Below are 9,381 nucleotides of genomic sequence, written 5' to 3'. Positions count from 1 at the left end.
CTAACAATAATCCTCTCATACAAAAATTTGTTTGTCACAAGTACAAATCCCTAAAATCTATAAACCGAAGTATTTAAACCTCGGGTCGTCTCTCAAAGGACTTGCAGGGTAGTGTTCTTGTTATTGGTTATGGACTTGTTTATTTTAGGGTTTTGGATGAGGAATGTGAATAGTAAATGGTAGAAAAACTTTATTCACAAAATGGTCTTGGCAAGGTTTGGTTGTCAAGGGTCTTCATCATTATCACTAGCCACAAGTATGGTAGTTGCAAGGATTAATCCCACTTAGTCATCCTTAAATCAATTAACAAAGAAAAGTCAAGTGAGTTATATCAATCCTAGTCCATAAGTCCTAGCTTCCCACTAATTGGATTAATGAAGGCTAGAGTTAATGGCTATAAACTATCAATCAATTGGACACTAGTGACTCAAGAAATCCTAAGTTACCTTCTCAAGCCAAGAACATAGAATTCTAGTCTAACATTCTTCCAAGCATTTAATCAAACACTTGGAGGGCACAAAAGAAAAAGTATAGCCAATTGATGTGTGGAAAATGATCCAACACAAAACTCACCGGCAAGTGTACCGGGTCGCATCAAGTAATAATAACTCACATGAGTGAGGTCGATCCCACAGGGATTGAAGGATTGAGCAATTTTAGTTTAGTGGTTGATTTAGTCAAGCGAATCAAGTTTTGGTTGAGTGGGTTGTATTTAACAGAATATAAATTGCTTGGAATGTAAAGGGAGAGGGGGAATTTGCAGTAAATTAAAGAACAGGAAAGTAAAATAGACTGAATCTTAAAGAACAAGAAATTAAATGACTGAAACTTAAAGTGCAAGAAATGTAAATTGCAGTAACTTAAATGGCAAGGAATGTAAATTGCTTGAATGTAAAAGGGATTTGAGGACTGGGATTGCAGAATCTAAACGTAGAGAAAATAAATTGCAACAATTAATAAAGCAGAAATTGAATTGGAAGCAATGAGGATATCAAAGCAATTGACAGAAAATTAAAGAAGAAGCAGTAGAAGAGAATGTAAATTGATTCAATTATGCAGAAAAGAAATTAAAGAGTTCTTGAGTGGAGATTGAGACAGAATTTCCTCAATTCTTAACACCCAAGAATCAAAACAAGGAAATTAAAAAGACCCAAGCAAGAATGAGGAAGAAGAGAGATCAATTCCCCTCCCCAATTCTCTGAAATCTCAGTGAAGACACCAAGAGAAGTTCCAAAGTGCAAAAGTGAAATTCAAAGCTCAAAAGAAAGTGCAAAATTCAAAAGCTAAGCAAAAGGTAAGTCAAAAAGGTCCTAATTACATCAAACTAGCTCCTATTTATACACTTTCTATTCTTGGATTTTGGGATTTGGATGGGCTTTTGATTTGGTGAAGAAATGAATTAAAATGGGGATTTTATTTGAATTTTCGGCCCATGAAAAGTTGCTCCCAGGAGGCTGCCCTGCCCTTGTGGAGGGCAGGGCAGGATTTGGTGCGTTGTGGTGCGTCCTTGGTGCGGCCTTGGTGCAGTCTGGTGCGGCCTGGTGCGTGAAATGCTGCCCTGCCCGCGCCAAGGGCAGGGCAGAAAAAGTTGGTGCGCCACGGTGCGTGCTTGGTGCTGCCAGGAACGAGAGTTGGTGCGCCAAAATTTAGCTTAGTGCATAGGATGCTGCCCTGCCCTCGCGGAGGGCAGGGCAGGAAATTTTGGTGCTGCCAGGATTGAGCTTGGTGCGCCAGATGCTGCCAGGAACGTGCCATGGTGCTGCCAGATGCTGCCAGGAACGTCCCATGGTGCGTCAGATTTGCTTCTTGGTGCGCCACACACAAAATGCTGCCCTGCCCTCGCGGAGGGCAGGGCAGTGTTTCCACTTTGCTGTCCCGTGTTTGAAACACGGCTGTGGCACACTTTCAATTAATTTTCTTGGCTTCTTGGCACGGCAATCAACCTTAAGTCCTAGCTTCCTCATGGTTCCTTGTTCGAATCTTGTGGCATGCATGGGTGACATTTTTCCCTTGAATTTCTTCCTTGGAGAGCCCGATTCTGCCCTTGTGGAGGGCAGGGCAAGGTTCTCTTCCTCTTGGTCCCAAGGCACATTTTGTGCTCTGCCCTTGTAGTGGGCAGGGCAGAGTTGCCTTCTCTTCTTGGTTCTCTTATACTGCCCTCCTAGAGGGCAGTCTGCCCTTGTGGAGGGCAATGTTTGCCTCCCCCTTGCATGCGGCACGCTTCCTATTACTTTGGCCACGCTTTCCTTTCTTTGGGTTACACTTCTTAGGCCACGCTTTTCCTTTTCTTTTCTTTTCTTTTCTTCACCTATAATAAACCAAAACAACCACTCCAAGTATCAGTAAATTCGAGAGGCTTATAAATCAATTAAAATTCAATTAAAATTAGCTTAAACCTCATGGATTAACATTAATTTCATGGTGGTTGCTTGATTTAAAGAATTTATGCATTTTCACTCCAAATCACTTACTTAGGATACAAGAAAGTGCATAAATGCTAACAAAACAAGTGAAATTAGCTTGAAAAATGGGTATATGATGACCTGTCATCACCAATCACAACAAGAATGAATTCTAACTACAATTGAATGTAAAGAATTAACAAAAACAATCAAGGAAATCACAATTATCATGAATTACCTCAAATTGCATTATTGAAAGAAAACAAAGAGAACAAGAGTATCTCAAGTACAAAACCTAGAAACAAAATAAGAGAAATTACAACAAGAGAATAGGGATAGAGAGAAGAACCAAAGTGTAGCAATCACCAATTAAAGGTAGAAGTAGAAGGAGACTTGAATTAAACCTAGAACTATGAGATCCTAATCTAACCCTAACTCCTAATCCTAATTCTAGAAGAAGTGAGAGCTTCTCTCTCTAAAAACTAGTTCTAACTACTTCTAAAACTAAACTATGACTAATGATTAAAGTATGTTGATTTCCCTTCGATCCTTGGCTTAAATAGCATCAGAAATGAGTTGGATTGGGCCCACAAGGCTTCTAAAATCGCTGGCCATGAGTTGCATTAAGTGGATCATGTGCTACCATCGGCGTGTTCGCGTACTGTACGCGTGCGCGCCCATATGCGCGATGCAACTATGGCAAATCTTATATCGTTTCGAAGCCCCGGATGTTAGCTTTCCAACCCAACAGGAACCGCATCATTTGGACCTCTGTAGCTCAAGTTATGATCAATTAAGTACAAAGAGGTCGGCTTGACAGGTTTTGTGATTCTTTCATTTCTTCATGAGTTCTCCATTTCTACATGCTTTTTCTCCATTCCCTTTGATCCAATCTTTGCCTCCTAATTCTGAAATTACTTAACAAACATATCAAGGCATGTAATAGAATCAAGGTGAATTAAATTTAGCTATTTTAAGACCAAAAAAGCATGTTTTCACATTCAAGCACAATTAATGGAGAATATACAAAACCATGCTATTTCATTGAATAAATATGGGTGAAAGGTGATAAAATCCCCAAAAATCAATACAAGATTAACCCTACAAATGGGGTTTATCAATTAGCGAGATTCGCCATTGCCGTCATGAATTCGGCATGATTGTCAGTTGGTTGCTCATTCCTACTTTTTCGCGTACGTGTTCGACCTCGCCCGCAAGTAGCCATGTAGGGTTCCTGTCTACACCAAACAATCGATATCAAGGTGATCAGTCTTAATATCAATAGTGTAGTGCATCAATTATCCCAAACAGGCAGTCACAAGCAAGCATGCTATGCAATATCAAACAGATAACCTAATAGCATCAAAGAAAAGGCACACAGAGTATGCAATGAAGCACAATCGGTCCGTCCCTCAGGCTCACAAGGATGAACTACTCTGATACCACTAAATGTAACACCCTAATTAGCCTAAGCCTTACCTCGCACCGTAAAGCAAAGGTTAATCAAAGGTTAAGACATTTCTAAGCTTATACATATCATATATAGAATGAATTATTAATATCTAGAAGCCCGATGAAGAATATAGCTCAAAATAGGATTTGAACAACGCAAAACGTACTAACGAAGCTACTTGCTTAAAGCAAAAGATATAGAGATGATATAACAAAATAATAGAGTGTAATACTATAAGAATCTAGCCACGGCTCGTGGAGTTTTTGCTGGCTAGCCATATACATGTATACAGAACCATACAGTGAAAACAGCTTAAACAAGTTTTGTACTCTCAAATACATGCCTCTAGGCAAAACAAAATACAAAAGGAGATATGTATAAACAAAATAAACCAAAAACTCCAAAAGAATCCAAGATCCGCTGCTTCTGTTACCATCCAAAGCAACTCACCGAGGTGGGTTGCGACCTGCATCTGAAAACACAACAACAATATGGTATGAAAATCGGAGGTTCTCAGTATGGTAATAGTGCCTAGTGATGTAGGATATAAGACCCCGGGACGCCAAAGGCAATCCTAAGCTCCGTATCCATCACAAGATTTCAAACTTAAGCATTCTAAAACAGTTAAGTGTAAATATACCAACATTAACTTAAATAAACAAGGTAATCTAACTTAGGGGATTTCTACTCTAACCAAACACCGCTGTCCTACAGCCTTCACCAACCGATCCTCCATGCGATCCCATCGCCACTGCCTTCTGAACCTCCTCAATCCCAGTGGAAAGCACAGGTAATATACAATGCAACTAAACCACAAGTAGAAGCATATAAGGCAAATAATTCAAATAGCAAGTAAGCATGTTATTCAATTTGGCAAGCCATTTGAAGTAAACAAAGCATACAATCAGATAGAAAATATATATGATACATGCCTGCCCTACTAGCTGTGATATCACATTGTCGGTTCAACTGCCAACCCAACACATCTCCATGGAGACGTCGCCCTTCGAATTTATCATATGGGAACCCCCGAGATATAGTGCTCGGATCACTGTCTAGGTATCGGCGCCTGCACGCCCTATAGATCCGAAGGGATGCGAGCGGGATCTATTGCCACCAACCTCACATCTTAATGTAAGCAGGATGAACCACCGCCCTTACGCCACCGTCGCTACCTCGAACAAGCGGGATCCAACCTCAGCCCCTGTTCGGGCCCATAGTGTCTCATAATCTCAGAAAATCATTGTTTCAGTGGTTTTCAAAAAGCATTTTTTCAGTATACAGAAATCCATCACCTCAATCCGAGTCCACGACTCATATTAACCACTGTCCATTCATAACTCAGTTTCCAATTATGAAAACCCATCATTCCTCATCTCATATACCAATCATAATTTACCTAACATCAAACCCCGCTCAGCACACCAGAAACCTAGGCCTTCGTTTTCTAATCTATCATAAAATCATGTACTAGAACCCTTAAGTAATATCCCATGTTCTAACACTCAAACTAGGCCCAAAAGTCTTAAAATGGTGTTAAAGAAGCTTACAACCTTGTTGAAAATGTAGAATAATTGAAAACAATTAAAATTTTAAAAAACAGGACGTGTGCGACCGCACAAGGGTCTGTGCATGTGCACACTCCTGAGAGTTTTAAAATGCGTGCGTACGCACAGGGGTATGCGTACGCACAGGTATAAATTTTTACAAGAATCTGTTCACTTGCACAACCTGTGCCAGTGCCCCCAACAGACAAGCTTTCCCAACGTGTGCGTCCACACAGGCCTGTGCGTCCGCACAGGTTGAAGTTTTTCCTTAGATATGCGCGCGCACAAGCTGTGCTAGCACTGCAAACAGAACGCACCTCCCTGCCTGTGCGTGCCCACAGGTGTGTGCGTCTGCACAGATTAAAATTTCCGCAGGGTGTGCGCCCGCACAAGGGTGTGTGTCCGCACATATCAGAAACCATGAAATTCTACAACTTTGCAGAATTTCAGATTTTTAACACCAACTTTGAATGATCATAACTTCCTCTACAAAGTTCCAATTTTTCCAAACTTTACACTGATTCAAAGAGTTTTCAAAGATCTTTAATTTTAATTAATTTTCCATCAATTCTGAAAATCGAGGCAAAAGTTATGATCGAACAAAGTTCACCAAAACTTTAATTTTACCAAACTTCACAATTACCACCCTATCTCACCATACCCATACCAAATCATACCAATCCATCCAAAACTCCATTTTTCATCAAAATGTACCTGTTATAGCATAATACATTAACCTTACAACATTTTTCTTCTCATTTCACTATTCTCAATTTCCAACATCAACTATATAACACTTATGATCAAAATCACCATCAAATCCACCATTTCATAAATCATAACACCACAATTATTATAAGAAACCAACTTCCAATTCATACAATAATTCAACATCATCATATCATTATAACCCATCACAATCAACTCAACATTCATCAATTCATCAACATTTAACACACCAACCATCATTTTAGTTCAACCTATCCTATTGTTCACTAGCCTATGTGTCCATGAATATTATATACTACATAGAGAAAATCGAAACCATACCTTGGCCGATTCCCTTTATACACCCAAACACCAACTTAGCACAAACAAGCTTCCAACCACAATCCAAGCTTTCAAATCCACTCCAATAAGCACAAATAAGTTCCAAGAGCTCCCAAAGCCACAATAATCAAACTATATACATACAAATCACCTCAAATCAACCTAGGGTTCTAATTAAACACAAATTCACAAGGGTTTAGTGGCGCTTACCTTCTCCTACATATTTAGATGTCAAAATACAATGCTAAGCAAGGATTAAAGTGAACCTAAACATCCAAAATCACAAAAACTCATTTAACCAAAAACCCTATATATCCAAAATTTTGAAGAGAGAAACTGGGAAGATTTCGTGATTACCTTGAGAGTTCCTTGGGTGGGTTTTATAGAGCTCTTCACAAGGAACGCGTAGCTGCAAACGGTGCGGCGATCGGAGCCCTCTAGCTTAAGATATGAGCTTTGGAAGATTGAGATGAATAGTAACCATGGGGTTTCTCCCTTCTTCTCTTTTCAGCATGCATGAGTGTGTTTGTTTGTGTGTTGTGCTGAAATGGGTTCACTAATGAACCTTTTATATGTTGGGCTTAGGCCTAATTTGGGCCCGCTCCAATCCGTTAGCGTTTTTAGTCCATTTCGCCTAACTACGAGCCAAACCTTTAAAATTAACACCTGGTTTTCTATTTCAAATGTTTTTCTAAAGTTTTTGACGGTTTTCACTTTTCTCGTGCGGTACCGGGTAGACTTGAACCGGTTCAACTGGCGGTTCATAGTTTTTCATGATTTTTCACAGAAAGCACATTTTCTGACTCAAAAGGACCCACTGAGTCCAAAAATCACCTTTAAATCCTCAAATTCTCTCTCTAACTTTTTGGGATCTAACTTGGGCAACTAATCACTTAATTAACCAGTTGATTAGTTGTGGTTCTTACACTAGGAGAACTCTAGGGCATTGAAATCTGACTAAGGGGTACTTTATGGGCGTTGGACACTAGTCTGTTCTCCTTTGGGTGCTGGACGCTAGAATAGGGCAAGAGGCTGGCGTTGGACGCCAGTTTTGGGCCTTTAATTCTGAAGAAAAGTATGAACTATTATACATTTTTGGAAAGTTCTGGATGTTAGCTTTCCATAGCCGTTAAGAAAGCTCCATTTGGATGTTTGTATCTCCAGAAAAGCTCTTTCAAGTGCAAGGAGGTCAGATCCAGACAGCATCTGCAGTGCTTTCTCTGCTTCGAAATCATACTTTTGCTCCAGCTCCTCAATTTCAGCCAAAAAATACCTGAAATTGCATAAAAATAAACAAAGTCAAAGTAGAATCCAAAAATGTGAATTTTACACTAAAACCTATGAAAACTTAATAAAACTTAAACAAAACATGCTGAAAACTATATGAAAATAATGCCAAAAAGCATATAAAATATCCGCTCATCAATAGATTAGCGGGTTTTTGCTCATTTGAGGCACGGATGAGGTAAGGTGTCTCTAAACCTTATGGATTCTTGGATTATTGTGTGCTAGGTATTGAAAAAATTGTATATGGATGTGGTAAGGTGCATTGGTAGTGTGTAATTGTGTTTTGGAGCACCATTGAGGATATGAAGACTTGATTGAGTCATTGGATTGCTGATTTTGGTGGTAAAGTTTGAGATCTTGCCTATTTATTTTGCCTTGAGGTTTGAGGTTTTTGTGTAAAATTAATTTTTATCCGAGCTTCGGCGAGCCATTACTTGGCTTCCGGACTCCCAAATTGTTTCAAACTTATTTCATATTAAAATTGAGCTCGTGAAGTTTACGCTGTTCAAAGAACGAATGAAAAATATTTTAAAACGAGGAAGTTATGGACGTCGAAAGTTTGGAATGTAAAGTTGAAATTTTATAGACTTAGCCTTTTTGACTAATCTGCATTGTATGCGTACGTGAACCCGTCCATATGTGAAGGGTCATCTCTGTCTGCCATGTATGCGTATGCGGAAATGTGTACGCATACACAAACATGGGCAAAGAGACCCTTGCATACGCGAACATGGGGCTTCATACACGTACGTTTGCCTCTGTACAACGTACATGCGTATGCGGACAAGGCTATGCGGGTATGTGTATGTGAGATGGGCTAAACTGCACTACCACGCATACGCGTGACCCACGCGTACGCGTGTCCTCTATTTAAGAAAATGTGAATTGTGTTTTAAAGCTTAATTTCAAACCTCTAAACCTCTATTTTCATCATTTTATCCCTAGATCTTTATAGTATACTAGTAATGAGATGAAGCGCGGAAAAAAGGTAACTTAGGGGTGAAGTAAGGTTGAAGAATGATGATTTAAGCATGTAAAATGCAGAAAATGGAAATATATGTTATGCCATGGCTGTAAAGAATGATTGTGGAATTAATTATGAATGTTTATGAATGTTTATTGGCTTATGCACTCAATTATCTGAGATACGAGTTTTCCTGGGTAAAGTATCGTGGCTTGCCATCACGTGTTTCAGGTTGAGACTCGATACTCTATTGACCCTACGACGTAAGAGGTGACCAGGCACTTATAAATTTTAGGAAAAGTTCCCCCATTGAGCAATTATATATAATTGAGAAAAAACTATGCATAGACTCTTAGGGATGTGCGTCACCGGAACAGGAAGGCGCGGCCTAGGGCTCTGGCGCGGAGACAGGGGCAATGCGGTACAGAGAAGAGAAAAGGGGAAATGGAGAAGAAATGTAGGAGAAGATGTTGTTCAGAGAAAAGAAGAAGAAGGGAAGAGGGTGGGGTTTTGGTAAGGAAACTGAAGTGCGAGTCCACCGTTTCGAATTAACGTTCGAAAAGTGACCTGTGCGGACGCACAAGGTCGTGTGCGGACACACACATGGAAGAAGGAAAGGGTATGCGCGCACACAACAGCGTGCGGGCGCTGCGAGCAGAAGGCTTCTCGCGTCTTGTG

This window comes from Arachis duranensis, chromosome 5, assembly GCF_000817695.3.
Source record: "Arachis duranensis cultivar V14167 chromosome 5, aradu.V14167.gnm2.J7QH, whole genome shotgun sequence".
Lineage (NCBI taxonomy): Eukaryota > Viridiplantae > Streptophyta > Magnoliopsida > Fabales > Fabaceae > Arachis > Arachis duranensis.
Note: the sequence above shows the minus strand (reverse complement) of the source record.